Source organism: Oryctolagus cuniculus, chromosome 4 (genome assembly GCF_051225735.1).
Source record: "Oryctolagus cuniculus isolate XC-2025 breed Fujian yellow rabbit chromosome 4, ASM5122573v1, whole genome shotgun sequence".
Classification (NCBI taxonomy): Eukaryota; Metazoa; Chordata; class Mammalia; order Lagomorpha; family Leporidae; genus Oryctolagus; species Oryctolagus cuniculus.
Window position 1 is genome coordinate 13,297,542 of NC_142870.1, and position 18,047 is coordinate 13,315,588.

The 18,047-nt window shown below is 52.2% G+C and overlaps 1 protein-coding gene across 10 annotated transcripts in view; it reads left to right on the forward strand.

Annotated features, from left to right (window-relative positions):
- The first annotated feature begins 11,995 nt into the window (after nt 1-11,995).
- Nucleotides 11,996-18,047, forward strand: part of TIAM1 (TIAM Rac1 associated GEF 1) — a 443,084-nt gene continuing 437,032 nt past the window's right edge. For 5 of the 10 annotated variants that reach the window (XM_070071881.2, XM_051819224.3, XM_017347208.4 and 2 more), the window contains exon 1: nt 11,996-12,155. The gene's annotated coding sequence lies outside the window, so the exon portion shown is untranslated. The remainder of the gene's footprint in view (nt 12,156-18,047) is intronic. The other 5 variants (XM_002716805.6, XM_070071884.2, XM_017347212.4 and 2 more) reach the window with 2 other exon arrangements.

Sequence of the window (18,047 nt, forward strand, 5' to 3'; positions counted from 1 at the left end):
AAGAGTCAGGACACAAACCCGCACCCATCTGGGTTGCTTGCATTGCAGACAGCAGCTTCACTGGCTATAGAATCTATATTGGAAAGCTGATGAGACTATGGAATGGAACATGGGAGCAGAAAGTGCATACTGTAATACCACACATGTTGCTGGTGACCAGTGAAGGAAGCAGAGGCTCCTCTGAGGAGGTGGCAACCTGAACTGGCCTTGAAGGGTAAGCAGAGTCACCCACACTGGGCAAAGAAGAACCCAGGTGGAAGGAGGTACTGTGGGCAGGGGCTTGGGGAGGAGGCCTGGGTCATTCTCTGCAGATGAGCAAGTGGTGAGTTTGGGAGCCTTTTGGGAAATCAGGTACATGGATTGGGTCAATGACAGGAACAATAAATTGGCCTCACGCCCTATCTTGTGGAGACTTTTCAGAGAGTGAGGGGGGTAGAAAGAGGAAGTGGAAGGACTAGTTAGAAAGCTGTTGAAATTCCCCGAAGATGGGTGGAGCTTGGGCAGGAGCCAGCGCAGGGGGGGCTCCACAGTCCTCCTGAAGGTAGTTCTAGTCACAGCTGGGGCATTCACTAGATGAGGGGTAAGGGGAGTTAGGGAAACACTTGCCTCCTGTTTTTGCAGCCTGGGTAATTCCTGTAGATGGTGAGGCCAGGAACTACCTGGGAAACAGGAGACCAGTGAGACTTGTTTAGGGAATGTGGTGGAGCAGATACAAAGAGCTTACAGATATGCTGAGTTCAGGAGACTTTTTTTTTTTTCTTTAACATTTATCTATGGGGTCAAGCAGCTCTTCCTGTAGTTCCACTTCAAGATAGGGAAACCTCCCGCCCCACCCAGCCTCCCTGCTGGGCCTCCCTAGGTGAAGCAGTCCCGACAGCTGATGATTGGTTTGCCCCCTCTACCATCACTGCCAGAGTCTCTGTCCCCACCCCTGCCAGGAGGCCTGCCCCTGCCCCCCATGCCCCCATGAGACCTGCGTCCTCAGGGCCTCCCCAGTTGCCCCGTTGGGCTCCAGGGGTCCACCCCCCTGCACCAGTGGTCCATCCCCCCCTCCCCCCAATCTGGGGTCCATTCTCCAGCACCTGCCGTTCACCCCCAGACCCCAGGGGTCCACCTCCAGCTCCCTGGAATTCATCCTGCAGCTGCTGGGATCCACTCCCAACCCCCTGGTGTACACCCCTCAAATTCCTGGTGCTGAGGCCCCCACTCCCCTCCTAAGGCCCTAGGAACACTCCTCCTCCTCCCCTAGCTAACTGAAAAGTGGTCCAACCACCAAGCATGGTCTTCTGTCCTCTCTTCCTCCCTGCCCCACTCCATGTTTGCACTGCTCTAGAGCTCATTAAATGTCTCCTGGTGCTTGAAAAGAACATTTTTATTTATGGGGCCAGCGCTGTGGCATAATGGATTAAGCTGCCACCTGCAAAGCTGGCATCCCATTTGGGTGGTGGTTTGTGTCCTAGCTGATCCACTTCCCATCTAGCTCTCTGCTAATGTGCCTGGGAAAGCAGCAGCAGATGGCCCAAGTCCTTTGGCTCCTACACCCATGTGGGAGACCCAGAAGAAGTTCTTGCCTCCTGGCTTTGGCCTGGCCCAGCCCCAAGCTGTTGCAGCCATTTGGGGAGTAAACCAAGGGATGGAAGTTTTCTCTCTCACTCTTCCTCTGTCTCTGGAACTCTGCCTTTCAAATAAATAAATAAATATTCCTTAAAAAAACCCATGTATTTGATTTATTTATTGGAAAAGCAGAGTTACAGAAATATCTTCCATCTGCTGGTTTACTCTCCAAATGGCCACAACAGCCTGGGGGTTGGGTCAGGCTGAAGCCAGGAGCCAGTAACTCCCTCGGAGTCTCCCATGTTGGTGTGGGGGTCCAAGCACTGGGACCACATTTTGATGCTTTCCCAGGCACATTAGTAGGGAGCTGGATAGGAACTGGAGCAGCCAAGACTCAAACTGACACCCATATGGGATGCTGGCATTGCAGGTGATGGCTTAACCTGCTGCACTAATACATCGGCCCCCACAAGACTGTTGAGGTCTTAAGGAGAGATGCCTGGTAAATCTTTTGGAAATGATTCTGGCCTTGTGAGGAGAACCAGTGTCTCAGGGATGCACAGTATCTGTAGCATGGGCCAGGGGTTGTTTTCAAAGTTCTTTATTGCATGAACACTACCAGTGTTTTAACATCCCCAGAAGAACACTCTTTTTTTTTTTTTTCCAATAGTTATTTATTTATTTGAAAGGCAGATTTACAGAGAGGCAGAGACAGAGGCAAAGACAGAGAGAGGTCTTCCATTTGCTGGTTCACTCCCTAAATGGCCGCAATGGCCGGAGTTGCGCTGATCCCAAGCCAGGAGCCAGGAGCTGCTTCTGTGTCTCCCATGCGGGTGCAGGGGCCCAAGCACTTGGGCCACCTTTTACTGCTTTCCCAGGCCATAGCAGGGAGCTGCATTGGAAGTGGAGCAGCTGGGACTCGAACTGGTGCCCACACAGGTTGCCGGCACTGCAGGCAGTGGCTTTACCCACTATGTCACAGTGTGGGCCTCCAGAAAGGCACTCTTAATGAGCCTCCCTTCACAGATGAAGGCAATGAAGTACAGAGACATTAAGTAGCGTGCCCAAGGTCACACAGCTGGTAAGGGGCAGAGGAAAAGTTGACTCAGGGAAGTCTTTGCCTTTAGCAACTGCCTCTCTTGGTCTGTGTGCACACGTTTGTGTGTGTGTGTAGGGGCAGGAACTCCCTATGGGTGTCACTGATTTTGGTGGCCGCATAGTACCATTTGCTTCTCCGGGAAGCAGCTTCCCAAAGCCTTTGCATGTGCTCTGGAACAGTCTCTGTATCAGCCTTCCCTGGGTGCTGGATGAGGTGGAAAAGGAGGAAGCTTGCACTTGCTGTCACCTCACTGTGCTGGCAAGGATACTGAACATTGTGCACAGGGGAAGAGAAAGTCCCTGAAGCTGAGACCAGCTCAATCATCCCAGAAGCTCCCCACAGGCAGTAGTTATGGTTAGCCTTAAGAGGAGCCTATGCTTGTTCCCATGTAGAAGCATTGATAAACGGAGTGCACTGAACAGAAGCAGAAGAACTGAATTCAGATTGGTTTTCACTTGGAGACCTGTTGATATGTTCCCAGGCATTGCTTCTGATTCCCAACTCTTTCATCATAAATACATTTCCTTTTGGTTGGTTGTTTGTCCCTTTGCCTTGAAGTTTCTGAAATATTCCATAGCGCTGGCCCTGCCAACTCTGCAGAAGTGTTGCTGCTGCTCAGGGCCTGTTCACAGCCAAGTGGCAGAGTTTCTCCACAAACTGCCATTTCAGTGAAAACAGAAAATAGAATGCAATAAAGCAAATTATGAAGAGGAGGCACTGCTAAGGTCCGTGAATGTGACATGGCTGGATTTGTCTGCACTCTGCCTGGAGTGTTTTTGGTAGTCATCAGATAGATTGCATTGAGGCTTCTCTGGTCTTTGCTCCCTAATCGAAGGCTCACCATGGCTGGATAATTTCTTGGCCTCTTAACTCCTTTCCTGGGCCTTCTTTTAGGGCGTTCCCAATGTCTTTCCTCAGGCAAGAAGTACTAGGTTAAACTAATGCCTTGACTTAGTACTTTTTTTTTTTTTTCCTTTAAAGATTTTATCTATTTATTTGAGAGGTAGAGTTACAGAGAGAGGGAGAGACAGAGAGGTCTTCCATTCGCTGGTTCATTCCCCAGATGGCTGCAACAGCTGGAGCTGAGCCAATCCAAAGCCAGGAGTCAGAAGCCAGGAGCTTCTTCTGGGTCTCCAACACAGGTGCTGGGGCCCAAGCACTTGAGCCATCTTCTGCTGCTTTCCCAGGCCACAGGAAAGAGCTGGATCAGAAGAGGAGCAGCTGGGACATGAATCAGTGCCCATATAGGATTCTGGCACCACAGGTAGAGGCCTAGCCCATCACACCACAGTGCCGGCCCCAGCACTTGTTTTGAATATTGTTATTCTTCCCAGGTGGTTTTGCAAAGAGGTGGCAGTGTGTCTCAGAGGGTCTTGTTAAGGTGTAGATTCACATTCGGCATGTCTGGGCTGGGGGACTGAGATTGTGCAGTTCTGATACTTGCCATTGCTGTTGGTCTGCAGACCATGTGGAGTTGCAAGACTACAGAGGAGAACTACTGGGACATGTGTTCGCCAGCGTTCCCCAGAATTGACAAGGTGTACATACATCTAGGAAGAGATTTACCTACCCTATGGTATTGGCTTGCACGGTTGTGGAGGCTAAGAAGTCCCAGGATCTACATTTGGCAAGCTGTGGAGTCAGGTGATCTGATGGTATAGGCTCTGGTTTGAAGGCCTGGGGACCAGAAGAACCAGGGTATAAATTCCGGTCTGAGAGCTGGCAGGCTCAAGACCCAACAGCCTAGATTTCGTTTCAAGTCCAAAACAAGAAGAGAAAGAAAACCAACATCCCAGCCTAGTAACTGCTAGGCAGGAGGCGTTTCCTATTCCTTGCAGGGGAACATGTGTTTGTTCTATGGAGACCCTCAAGAGTGTGAGCTCACCCACACTGGGTAGGGCCATCAGCTCCACTCAGTCACCAGTTCCATGTGGAATCTCAACCACAGGTACACCAGGAATAATGTTTGACCAAATGTCAGGTATACCCAGAATAATGTTTGACCAAATGTCTGGGCACTCTGTGAACCAATCAAGTTGACATATAAAACAAACCACCACAGGACAAGCACAGGTGTGCTTGTCTTCTCCTGGGGCCTTCATGGCTCCTGGGTTGTCCCTGCTTGTCTATCTGTAGTCCACTCTGGGGCTGAATGTTTGTTGCTGCCCTGGACCTCTAACCTCTCAAGGGCATCTCTTCATATAAATGTTTGAGTGTGCATCAGTTCTGGCATATAAACGATGTATTTATGTTAAACCTCTAATGTACACACATCACATGCCATGGAGGGCAGGGTACAAACTGGATGTCAACGAGGATCAAGGATGAAATAAGTACCTTGGACCAGAAGCCATATAGGCAGGACAAGGGATATAATCTACAGAACCCAGAACAAAATGAAACCCCTAGTTCAAAAGTTAAGGTTTTTTCTTTTTTTTTTTTTGAAGGTTTATTGATTTATTTGAAAATCAGAGTTACACAGACAAAGGGAGAGACAGAGATTTTTCATCTACTGGTTCATACCCCAGATGGCCTCAATGGCCAGGGCTGAGCTAGGCCAAAGCCAGGAACCAAGAGCTTCATCTGAGTCTCCCATGTGGGTGCAGGGGCCCAAGCACTTGTGCCATCTTTTGCTTTTTCCCAGGTCATTAGCAGGGAGCTGCATAGGAAGTGGACACAAACTGGTGCCCATATGGGATGCAGGTATCACAGATGGTAGCTTTAACTGTTATGTCACAATGCAAGCCCCCAGACATGAGGTTTTTCAGGACAGGGAAAACAGGGCCTTTGATCAAGTATGGAGTCCATCTGACTTGCAGCTGTGTGGATTTGCAAAAGCCACATCCATGCAGCTGGTCCTGGGTGTGGGGGAGGGGAGAGAGAAAAAGTGCACAGTTGGAAACAATATGGCGGAAGGAAAGGGCAGACTCAAGGGGACTGAGAAAATACTGCAGTATTGACTCACAGCTCTTTTCATTTTACTCTTTCTTTTCTCTTTCCCAGAGGGTAGTTTTAAAACACCATTTAAAAAAGCATACCATGTTCAGTGAAACAATATCTGGGTAAGAGAATCAGAGCAAACTCATCAACAGTTGCTTTGGGAAACCAAAGTTCCACCTGTGTCCTGATGGAATTCTAAGTCAATGAAAACTCAAGTAGGAAGAGCTTTTGCAACAGACAGTCACTGAACACACACAGTATGCAGGTGAGGGATGCACACCCCTAACATCCACTGGACACATACAATATGGCTTCAGGAGAGAAAGCCATGCTCTCAAGAAGCATCAAGTCAGCTGGAGACCCTCTTGGTCGCTTTCTATTGCTGTAACAGAATGCTCAAGACTGGGTGGTTTATAAAACATAGAGGTTTTTTTTTTTTTTCTCTCGTGTGAGAGACTGGAAGTCCAAGATCTGGAAGCCACATTTGATGAGGGTTTTGTGGTTGCATCACAACATGGTAGAAAGCAGAAGGGCAAGTACGCATCTGCAGAAGACACAGAACAGTAGGGGCAGCCTTGCTGTACTTAACTCACTCTTGAATAATGAATCCAGTCCCTGGAGAGTGAGAACTCCCTCAAGAATAACAGTCCTAGAGAGCAGCATTTTCCAGCCTGAGAATGTGCCCCCCCCCCATCACTTCTTCAAGGTGCAATACTGTTACATGGAGAATTAAATTTCAACATGCTTAGAATGGGACAAACCACAGCAGAGACAAAACTACACTATAGTGCTGCTCTATCACTTATGAAGTTCTGCTAAAGAGAGATTTAAAAAAAAATACTTATTACTTGAGATATGAGAGAGAGAGAGAGAGAATGAGAGAAATAGAGAAGGCACTCCTATTTGCTGGTTCACTCCCCAAATGCCCACATACCCATAATGGCAAAGCTGCAACCAAGAGTGCAATCCAGGTTTCCATGTGGGAGGCAGGAACCTTATCATCTGAGTTATCACCCTGCCTCTCAGGGTCTGCATAAGGTGGAAGCTGCAGTCAGGAACTGGCACCAGCAATCAAACTCAGGTATATCTAAGTGAGATATAGGCATCAACTGCTAAACTAAAATTCTGCTTCCTGAGTGTTTTTTTTTTTTAATAAATAAGCTGCCTCATATATTTTCTTCAAAGAGGGTATCCAAAGATAAATGATGTAAAAGAAAATAATTAAGTCCCAAAATTCTTGTAGGGAGTACATGAAGTTAAACTTCATCCATGCCATAGATATTTATTGAGCACTATTTGCCAGGCACTGTCCTAGACACTTGGATATAGCAGTGACCCAGAGACCAGATACCCAGAAGGGCATGTGCTAGCATGGAAGTCCTGCTCAGGAGCAGAGGAAAAGCAGGGTTAACTTCTGGGGCTCATATTTGTGGTGCCACAGAACTAGGGATGACCATTTGTTGTGACTTAGCTATAGTAGGAGAGGAAAATGTTGACTTTTAAGTTGGGGTCATGAACTAGAAACATAATTTCTGTTCATTTTCCTGCCCTAAACCCTTAATTCTACCTTCGACCACTCCATGTTTTCTTTAATGCCAATTCTATGTTCTCTTTAGATGTCAACAGTACCCTCAGGAGACAAGATGCCAGAATACTCTGCCAGATGGCATTTGTCTGTGTTTTAATCAAAATGCCCCATTCTCTGTGCCAGTGTGAAGCAGCAACATACTTTCTGGAGCAGAGACAAGAGCACAGAAGCCTGCTGTAGCTGTTGAGGTTTGTGAGGTCAAGAAATGTACCCAGGGGGCTGCAACGGCTTAATTCTGTCAAGCTCCATGGCAGTGCCACGGTTACGGGAACAAAGCCATCCACAGTCAGCTGTGAGCAGATTTGGAGAGGCAAAGTCCTGATATGGGGCTCAGGGAGACAGTGAACGAGGGCAAGAACCCAAATGGTGGTTTCCTATGTATCCATCTCCCCTTGACGGGCAGGGGGCCAGGCACTTCTCTTACATCACCTCATTTAACTATTGAATGAAATATTATCATCCCCTCTCAAAGAGTTTAACTGAATCGGCTAGACCCAATATCAATCTGTATGCCTTTTGTGCTATTTGCTGGGAATGATCTTTTTTTCTTTTAATTCTCTCAACATCTTTTTAGATCAGGTGCACTACCCCTATTTCAGAGAATGAGAAGTGGAGGCTGAGGCTGCATATCTGGTTGATGGTAGAACCTAGCCAGCCCTATTCCAGGGTTCTGTATCTCAGCTGCTTTTGGGATTTTTTAGGAGCAAGGCAATCAGATGAGGGCTCTGAGGATTCACCCGAAGCTCACCCTGCAGCACTGTTACCATCAACAGGATGGCCCTGAGGCTGCAGCCCTCAAAGGCAGGGAAGAGATCACTTCCAGGAGAGCCTCTAGTAGTGACCAGCCAGAGGATTTATTTACTTAGCAAACGTGATGTGATGCTATGATATGCCAGGCACTTGCCTATCCACAGTGCTAATATTAACTCATCCATCCTCATACCAACCCCATGTGGTAGGAGCTCATCTTCTCCATTACAAGGATGGGGAGTCTGAAGGAACTTGCCCTAAATCACAGCCAGGCTGCCTGGCTCCAGAGTCTCCACTTTAAGCAGAGCCAGATGGACTTTTTTTAATTTTTTTATTTTTGACAGGCAGAGTGGACAGTGAAAGAGAGAGACAGAGAGAAAGGTCTTTCTTTTGCCGTTGGTTCACCCTCCAGTGGCCACTGCGGCCGGTGCGCTGCGGCCGGCGCACCGCGCTGATCCGATGGCAGGAGCCAGGAGCCAGGTGCTTTTCCTGGTCTCCCATGGGGTGCAGGGCCCGAGCACCTGGGCCATCCTCCACTGCACTCCCTGGCCACAGCAGAGGGCTGGCCTAGAAGAGGGGCAACCGGGACAGAATCTGGCACCCCAACCGGGACTAGAACCCGGTGTGCCGGCGCCGCTAGGCGGAGGATTAGCCTAGTGAGCAGCGGCGCCGGCCCAGATGGACTTCTGAACACCCTTAGGGAAAAGTCCTCCACTCATTTCCAAATATGCATGTTCTTTAATATGCACATACATATGTGTTTGTGGGTATACACACACACACACACACACACACACACACACACATTTCCTCCTGTGATGAAAATCTTCACGGGGCTGGTGTTGCAGCACAGTGGGTTAAGCTGCTGCCTGTGATACCAGCATCCCCTATGGATACTGGCTTGTAGCTGCTCTGCTTCTGATCCAGCTAATCTGCCTGGGAAAGCAGCGGAAGATGGCCCAAGTGTTTGGATCCCTGCCCAAACACGTGGGAGGCCAGGATGGAGTTCTAGGCTTCTGGATTCAGCCTGGCCCAGTCCCAGCTTCTGTTGCAGTCATTTAGGGAGTGAACCAGAGGATGAGAGATCTCTTTTTTTTTTTTCTGTCTCTCCCTCTTTCTCTAACTCTGCCTTTCAAATAAACAAATCTTTAAAAAAATATCTTCACAAGGAAGCGATTCTCTAAAGAAGGTTGAATAAGGTATTGGCTGAGACTAAGCTGGTTTTGGAAAGAGTATATTTTGGAAAAGCTCCTAAGCTTGGTTCCTTTTGTTTATTTGTTAAAAAAAGATTTATTTATTTAAAAGAGCAATAGAGAGGGAAAGACAGAGAGAGATCTTCCATTTGTTTTTTCACTCTAAAAATGACTGCGCTAGGCCAGGCTGAAGCAAGGAGCCAGGAACTCCATCCCAGTTTCCCATATGGATGGCAGGGTCCAGAGTACCTGGACTGTCATCTGCTGCCGTTCTAGGAGCATTAGCAGGAAGCTAGATTGGAAGTGAAGCAGCCAGGACTCGAATTTGCCCTCTGATATAAGATGCCTGTGTGGAGCAGTGGCTTAATTCTGCTGCACCACAATGCTAGCTCCTTGGCTCCTTTTAATGTCTATCACACAACTTGGTAGACACATCACTTTGAGATGTACTATCCTATCTCAGATTGATGTTCCAGAAGCAATTTTTTTTCAAATTAATTTATTTGAAAGGTAGAGTTAAAGAGAAGGAGAGAGAGAGAGGGAGAGGGAGAGACAGAGAGATGGAGGGTGGTTGAGAGAGAGAGAATCTTCCATTTGCTGGTTCATGCCTCAAATGGCTTCAATGGCTGGGGCTGGGCCAGGCCAAAACTAGGAGCCTGAAGCTTCTTCCCATGTGGGTGCAGGGACCTGAGCACTTGGACCATCTTCTGCTGCTTTCCTAGGCACATTAACAGGGAGCTGGATTGGAAGTGGAGCAGCCTGGACTAGAATTGGACCCATGTGGGATGCAGGCGTTGCAGGTGACAGTTTTATCTGCTATGCCAGCCAAGCATTTCATTTTTAAATATCTTATTTATTATTCATTTTCATTTTATCAAAGAAGGAGAGAGGGAGAGAGATCTTCTATCCATTTGTTCACTCTCCAAACAACTGCAACCATTGGGGCTGAGCCAGGATGAAGCCAGGAGCCAGGAACTTTATCTGGGTCTCCCAAATAGGTGGCAGTGAACCAAGGACTTGGGCCACCACCTGCTGCCTCCCAAGGTGTGCATTAACAGGAAGCTGAGCCAGGACTCAAACCCAGGTATTCTGATAAGGAATGCAGCAGCCATCTTGACTGTTGTCTCAAATGCTTCCTGTGGAAGCATTTCACATCTTTAGAGCTCCGACCTATCGTTATAGCTCTTCTATCATTCATTGGTTAAATATTTCTGAGCACCCTAAACATACCAAGTACTGTGCTAGGTATTGGGATACAGCAGTGAAGACAGCTAAGATTCTGGCTCACATGGAGGGCTGTGGCTGGTGGTGGGGAACACGATTAACCTGCACATTCAGCACCAAGTAAGGCAGAACAGGAGGGAGGCGCAGGCTACAGGTACCTAACCCTGACGGGGAGCCAAAGGCTTCCCAGTGTCTCTAAGACACTCAGCAGGGATTCAGCAAACGCCCACTGGACGTCTGGACGCCAACCTGGCACCTGCAGAATGGGTGAGGATTAGTCAAGGGAAGGAGGGCTTGGTGGATGAGCGTGCATCTAGGGAAGAGAAAAGGCCTAGAGAGTGCCAAAGTGATTTTCTGACTTGTTTACAGGGATCGTTGTGCAGCGTGGAGAATCCATGTCAGAGGCAGGGCCTGGCGCAGAACGACGAGGATGGTAGAAGGGGATGGATTTGGGAGGTTAACAGCAATAGAAAGGAGCGGGATGAGGCTGCGTATGGAATCAGGGGGCGATTAGCAATTTCCCGGTTTAGGCTAACCTTCTTACTTTTTTCTAATTTAATTTTCTTAAGGTGAACACATTTCCTATCTAGATTTAGGAGCACGCTATAGGCTAACCTTAGGCAAGGGCATTCCGTTTTGTTTTCAGTAGGGGTACAGAGCCACCTTCCCCACGCCTGGGCGCTTACGTGGCCCGGGCCGGGGGCGGTTTCGCTCGAGGCTCTGCCGCCGGCGTCTGGGGTTCGAAGCCCCTCACAACCTCCGGAGAGGTGGCCTGCGACCGAGGAGGCCAGGAGGTCACGTTCTCCGCCTGAGGTGCGGCCCAGGCCCCACGCTGCGACCCCACGCTCCGCGGCGGGGCCAGGTGAGCGTCCCGGAGAGAACCGGGCTCTCCCGGGCTCCGCGGGGGCCACCGTGCTCGACCTGGAGCCCGGTTAGCGTCCCCATCCTCCCGCACCCACGGGAAGGGGCTGAAGGATTTTTTTTTTTCTTTTTTTCCTCTCGTAAAAAAGTTCCTGTCTCCCCCTAGAGCCCGGAACACGCCTCCCAGGCCAGACCACGTGTCGCAGGTACAGCGGTTTTTGGCTCTTCGCCTCCCCCTTCCCCTTCGCTCGAGGTGGCAGGAAAATCCTTTACCTCAGACCAATCCCACGGACGCCGAGCCGCGCGCGCGCGCGCCAACTGGAGCCCCTTCTGCGCACGTCATTGGTCACCTCTACCTAGGCAGGCTGACAGGCAGCTGAGCGGGCCTATTGCAGGAGGAGGCGGAGGCCACTCGGCCCTCCCAAAGCTGCTTTGTTTAGGGGCTCCCTCGCCGGTCCCCGGGCCGCCGCGCCTCCGACGCCTTCCCGCGGTCTCTGCAGGCCGCGCAGCCGGAGCCTCGAGGGGCGGCATCGCCAGAGTGCGCGATGCCGCAGCCCTGCCGGCCGCGCGCCGGGGCCGGGACGCAGCGCAGGTAGCCAGCGTGCGCCTGTTGTCACTCTGCTGCCCAACTCCGAACGCCCCGCTCCTGTATCCGCCGCCTCTGATTGGCTGGTCCGAGGAGGAGCGATTGTCAGGAAGCCCAATCGGAGCTCGGTTTCCCACGGGCTCCCGCGGCCCCGCCCCCGAGGCCGCCGGCTGAGGCGCCCTGACAGCTCCCATTGGCAGACGGCGAGTGGGGCCCGAGCGCGGCCGGCAGAGCAGCGCCGCCGCCGTCGGGCGCGCAGCTCTGCAGCGCCGCGACCACCTCGGCGTCCGCAGCCCCAGGGGCCCGGCGGCCCCGCATTGTGCCCGGCGCCGTCGCGGAGGTCCCGGACGCACGTCACGGGTGAGTACCTCAGGCTCCGGGAGGGCTCGGGCCGGCAGATCAGAGCCGCCCCGAGGGACAGCGGCGAGGAGGATGCCCGCAGCCCCTGCGCCCGCGGCGGGCGAGTCCTGACTCGGTCTCCCGCACACGGGGGGCTCCCGGCGGGTCCTAGCTCCCCCCGGTCGGGCTTTCCTCGTATTGTTTCCGCGTGCACCGCTCGGGCGGCGCGGCCGGTCTGGGGAGGCGGAGGCCGGAGGAGGCGTCCGTACGCGAGCGCGGCCGGGAGCCCGCAGAGAGCGCGGAGCCCGGGCGGCGGCGCCGGCTCTCGGGCTTCCCCGCCGCGGGGTGGGCGCGGATCGCTGCGCGCCGCCGAGCTCCGTAGCTGCCCGCGGATTATGTCAACTTCGTGTGCGTGGCGTGTCCCCTGCGTGCGTCTTCGGCCCCGGACTTGGGCATCTCCGGGCCTGGCTTCTCGGCCACGCTGCCTAGGCGCTCACCTTGGCGATCGGTGCGGCGCTTGGGGCCGGACACGCGGGGCGCAGGGCCCTGGAGCTGGCGCGCAGGGCGCGGGGACCGCTGTGGGGGGGGGGCATGGGAGGGGGCGTTCGAGGCGAGATCCTGCGGGTGCGCAGACAATGCCTCAGTCCCGGCGGAGGGGGTCCCGCGGGCTGTGCGTTGGGTCTCCGCCTCGCGGTCAGCTCTGCCGCCGTGGTGCGGCTGCACGGTGCAGCTCGCCACCCGGCTGCAGACCCGCGTGGGGCCCGCTTTTGTTTACAGACCTCGCCATTGGGCGAGAGCTGAGCCGCGCTCCCCCGGCCCTGGCCGCTGCCGCGTGTCCCCTGCGCGCAGAGAGAAGTTGGTGCACGCTGTCAGGTGACGCCCCCTCCCCCGGCTCCTGGAGCGATGCTGTGGGGAGAAGGCGCCGACTCAGCCTGCGCGGCGCTCGGCGTCCCCGGGCCGGGTCTCTCCGCACCTGGAGCCCTCGGGTTGACAGCCGTCGGGGCGCTGACCTGGCCACCCTCGCCACTTTCCATTCGCCTTCTTCGGGCTTGCCCCGGGCTCAGGCCAGGGAGACGCACAGCCTGCTTTTTTCCTGCGTGTGGGCAGGATCTCCGTGGAAGGGCGCGCACGAGCCCTTGGGGACGCGGTGCCCCCGCGGAGCAGTGGTGGGGCGACCCGGAGCCAGGGCAGTCGGATGGCTTGGCGCGCGCTCGGAGCCACCGCAGAGGCTGGAGAGCCTGGGCGCCGAGGCCACAACCAAACCCAGGCTCCAGTGCCCGCTCCGTGTCCCTCGCGAACGGGGTGACCCTGGCCGAACTGCGCGGCCCGGCGCGTCTCAGTTTGCGCGTGTGTGAAGTGGGCGTGCTGAGGATCTCTGCCTGTGCTAGGGGGCTGCTCAAGGACAGAGTACATCCATTGCAGGGCGCACGCGAATCTCTGCGGCGATTTTGTCGGAGGAACTCTGAGACCGGCTGGCCCGAGTGGCTTCCCTTCTCTGCCCTCTCCGCTCCTCCAGCCCCGTTCTCAGCTTCTGACACGGCTTGTTTTTACGTGGCCCTGTGCAGAATCGTACTCATCCCTTGCAGCGCCGCCTCATGCGTTTGAATTTCCACGAGGTTTTCCGTTGTTTCTTCTTCCTCAAGACTATGCTGAGGCCCAGGACCTGGCTTTGGGGAAGGTGGGAAGTGGTTGCCGGTGGACCAATGGCTGCTGCGCAAAGTGCTGTACGCCGGGATGGAGGGCGGTTTGAACGCAGAGCTGGCTGGGGATACCTGGCAGGCGGGAGGGCACACTTCCTGCGAGAGCTGTAATCGAAGCTCTCTGTCTTGCCCCAGAAGCTGTGGAAATTGCTCTGTTGTGCCTCATAACCAGTCACTCCACCAGGAAGCGTGCCTTCGAGTGGCAAACAGCAAAGTTGCTAAGTAATTATGTTGCAATGGAGGGGAAGTAAACTTGGGGGGGCGGGCGAAGGCTGTTGGCTGAGCCAGGAAGGTAGAGGAAGAGAATTGATTTCATTGAATGTCTTCAGAATGCTGTCAGGGTGTTTGCCTCCTATTTCCCGTGCTCTCCTAGCTCTGCACTGCTAATTTCCTTCAGGCAAACAGAGAAGCCGGTATTCCATAGAAAAGAACAAAACAAAACAAAACACCAAAAAAAAAAAAAAAAAAAGCTACCCACAATCAGATAAATAGGCCAGAAAGATGATCTTAGGCTCCTCGGCAAAGATTTTATTGAAAAAATACCTCCTGTTTTAACACGCTGTTGCCCGTTGGGACAAATTATTGAGCTGAGTCTAACAGCACATCCTTTGAATGTAGACCTCAGGGGCCTTTGCCAGCCAACACAAGCAAATAAACAAACAGGAGGGAGCGTCCAGCAGTCCGTGCAGTGGTTGCATAGGCCCACGGGGACTGCTCCCTGTCCCCTCCGTCCCCTTGGGCCTCCCTCTGTCACCCCCAGTGGAGGCTGACTCCTCCAAGCCCCTCACAGGATGCTTCCGTGGAAGGGGCCTGTGGCATTCTGCTGGATAAATAGAAGAAGCTTTTAAAGTGGCCCTCGCAGCAATGACTCCAGTCCTCCCTGGGCTGGTTCTGGGAATCCCCTGGTCCTCAGGGATGCTGAGGGCCTCTTTGCCCCCTGCTGCTGTCTGAGGAGCAAATCAGTTGGGGGCCTAGACTTAAAAGGGAGCACGTGGTTAGGAAATCTCATTAGCTGACAATTTAACTCCACTCTAATGCTCATCCAAAGAGCTGGGACAAAGACTTCCTCCCTGGTCCCTCTCCATTTCTTTCTCCCTGGTCTCCTCCCCTCTCCTCCTCTCCCCTCCCCCTTGGAGCCAGAAAGGAAACATAGTCCTGGTCCACCCCCCTCCCCCCCAGATTCCAGCTGTTCTGGTGAGTCAGGTGAACCCCAGGACCGCAGGCATTCTGAGGCCTCCCTGGGAATTCTCTGGAAGCTTTGCTGTGGGCCTCCTGGGGGTGCGTGTTCACACTTGGCACGTTCCTTTCTCCAAGGCACTGTCTGAAGGATCAACAGCTTCTGTGCGACATTTTAATAGTTGTGCAGTAGGATCTTATGATTTCCTAAATGAGGGATTTGCGTGAGAGCATAGGAATCACTCCAAGCCTTGCAGAGGGGGCTTTGCCTGTGTGCAAAGGGCAGAGGGGCAGGGGTGAGGAGCCCTAAGCTGAATGTGGTTTCCATGGGCTGTGCTTAGATTCCTTGCGGGTTCCTCAACACCGCAGATTCACCCTTGCGGCGGAGAAAGATTCTTATTTGCATGGTCTCCAGGGCTTTGGTCTCCTGAGTCAAAAGCAGTTTCGGGGACCAGCGCTGTGGTATAGCGGGCCAAGCTGCCACCTGCAGTGCCAGCATCCCATACCAGTTAGAGTCCCAGCTGCTCCACTTCCGATCCAGCTCTCTGCTATGGCCTGGGAAACCAGTAGAAGATGACGCAAGTCTTGGGTCCCTGCACCTGTATGGAGATCCGGAAGAAGCTCCTGGCTCCTGACTTTGGATCTGCTCAGCTCCGGCTGTTGTGGCCATCTGGGGAGTGAACCAGAGGATGGAAGACGTCTCTCTCTCTCTCCCTGCGACTGCCTCTCTGTAATTCTGCCTTTCAAATAAATAAATAAATCTTAAAAAAAAAGAAAAAGTGCAGTGTCTTCACTGGAGGGGTGTGTGTGAATGCGTGTCTGCACACATACACATGTTTACATGTGTGTGTATATCCATAAAACTGCATACATACACATACATTTCCCTTTCTAAATTAAGCAAATGGGTAGAGGGTGTGTTTATGAGTGAATTTCTCTGTCCCCCCCCTTTTTTTTTTCTTAAAAAATTTTATTGGAAAGGCAGAGTGACAGGGAGGGAGAGAGAGACAGACAGAAAGAGATCTTCTTTCTGCTGGTTCATTCCCCAAATTCTTGCTAGTGCCAGGGCTAGGGCAAGCTGACGCCAAGGAGCCAGGTACTCTATCTGTGTCTCCCATGTGAGTGGCTAAGTACTTGGGCCATCACTGCCTCTCAAGTGCATTAGCAAGAAGCTGGGTCAGAAGTATGCGGTTGAGGCATAGCCATTTAAGCAGTTAAGCCAGCATCTGCAATGCTGGCATCCCACGTGGGCACTGATTGACATTCTGGCTGCTCTACTTCCTATCCACCTCCCTGCTAATGCACCTGGGAAAACAGCAGAAGATACCCAAATATTTGGGCCCCCTGCACTCATGAGGGACACCAGGAAGAAACTCCTGGCTCCTGATTTTGTCCTGGTTCAGCCCTGGCCATTGTAGTCATCTGAAGAGTGAACCAGCAGGTGGAAGATATCTCTCCCCTCCCTATCTTTTCCCCTCTCTCTCTAACTCTGCCTTTCAAATACATACATAAATCTTAAAAAAAAAAAAAAAAAAGAAGTGTGCGGCAGTTGTTACTGGAACTAGCACTTCATTATGGATTTAACCTGCTGCACAACAGTGCCTGCCCTCTTTGCCCTTTTGTTTTTATTTTTTTCCTCAATACAGGATCAGAAAAATCAGATTTAGGAGGGCTTGGCAAGCTTTCTCTGTTTCTCACAGTCCCCCACTTCATATCTTTCTACCCCCCCCCCCCCTTGAAGTGCAGGGTTAGAGAGAGAGAGAGAGAGAGAGAGAGAGAGGCAGGCAGACAGACAGGAAGATCTTCCTATCCGCTTGTTCACTCCCCAGATGGATGCAATGGCCAGGGCTGGGCCAGGCTGAAGCCAGAAGCTTCATCCGGGCCTCCTACATCTTCCACTGTTTTTCCAGGTGTGTTAGCAGTCAGCTGGATTGGAGGAGGAGCAGCTGGTACTCGAACCGGCGCCCACATGGGATGCCGGGGATGTAGGCAGCAACTTTACCTGCTATGGCACCATGCTGGCCCCTAAATATTCTATTCTATATGTATATATAACTTACGTTTGAAAAAGGAAAACATTGGGGCTGGTATTTTGGTGCAGCTGGTTAAGCTGCTGCCGGTGATACAGGCATGTTGTATGAGTACCAGTTCAAGTCCTGGATGTTCCACTTAGATCCTGCTCCCTGCTAATGTGCCTGGGAAAGCAGTGGAAGATGGCTCAAGAGCTTGGGCTCCTGCTACCCATAGGGGAGACCTGAATGAAGTTCCAGGCTCCTAGGCTTTGCCTGGGCTAGGCCATGTGGCCATCTGGGGAGTGAACCAGCAGATGGAAGATCTCTTTCTCTATAACTCTGCCTTTCAAATAAATAAATACATCTTAAAAAAACATTATCATCATTGTAGGCCATGTCACTTATTTAAAAAGAATTACACCAAAAAATAAAGGAGGCACTCAGAAGAAAATAGGGAGGGGAGTGTTTTAAGAACACAGTGTTCCAGTGTAAAAGGGTATGAGACGTTAGCAGTGAGGTGGAGTTTTGCCTCCATCCCCTGCCCCACACCTCTCCAACAACAAGCCTTTTCCTTTTCCTGTGGTCTCTGGGGCCTCATTAAGACATTCATGAGGGCCTGGGCTTGGGGGCGGGGAAGCCGGAGAGATTCCTCCAGTGTTGGTGTGAGATTCTTCTTAAAGATCTTGTAGCTCTTTTGCTTGATGCGGAGATTTTTCGTGCAGCTGGGCTGAGAGGCCTTGCATTGCATTGTGCTGGTGGGGTGGGGCTTGGGGTCACTGAAACAGTAGCAGAAAGGCAGGGAGTGTGGGCACAGCCCTGGCATGATCTGTGAGCCCATCAATTGTCTGCATTCAAAGGATGTGAAACAAAGAGAGATGATTCACTGAAAAACTGTGGGAGGAAGTTCCTTTCAGAGGAGCCCAACCTCACTTTCAGAATGGGCCAAGGTCCTCCTTGGCTTGGGCTTGTCAGAAACTCTGCCCTCAGGGGCCACTGGGTTGTAGTTGTTGTTGGTGGTGGGGTAC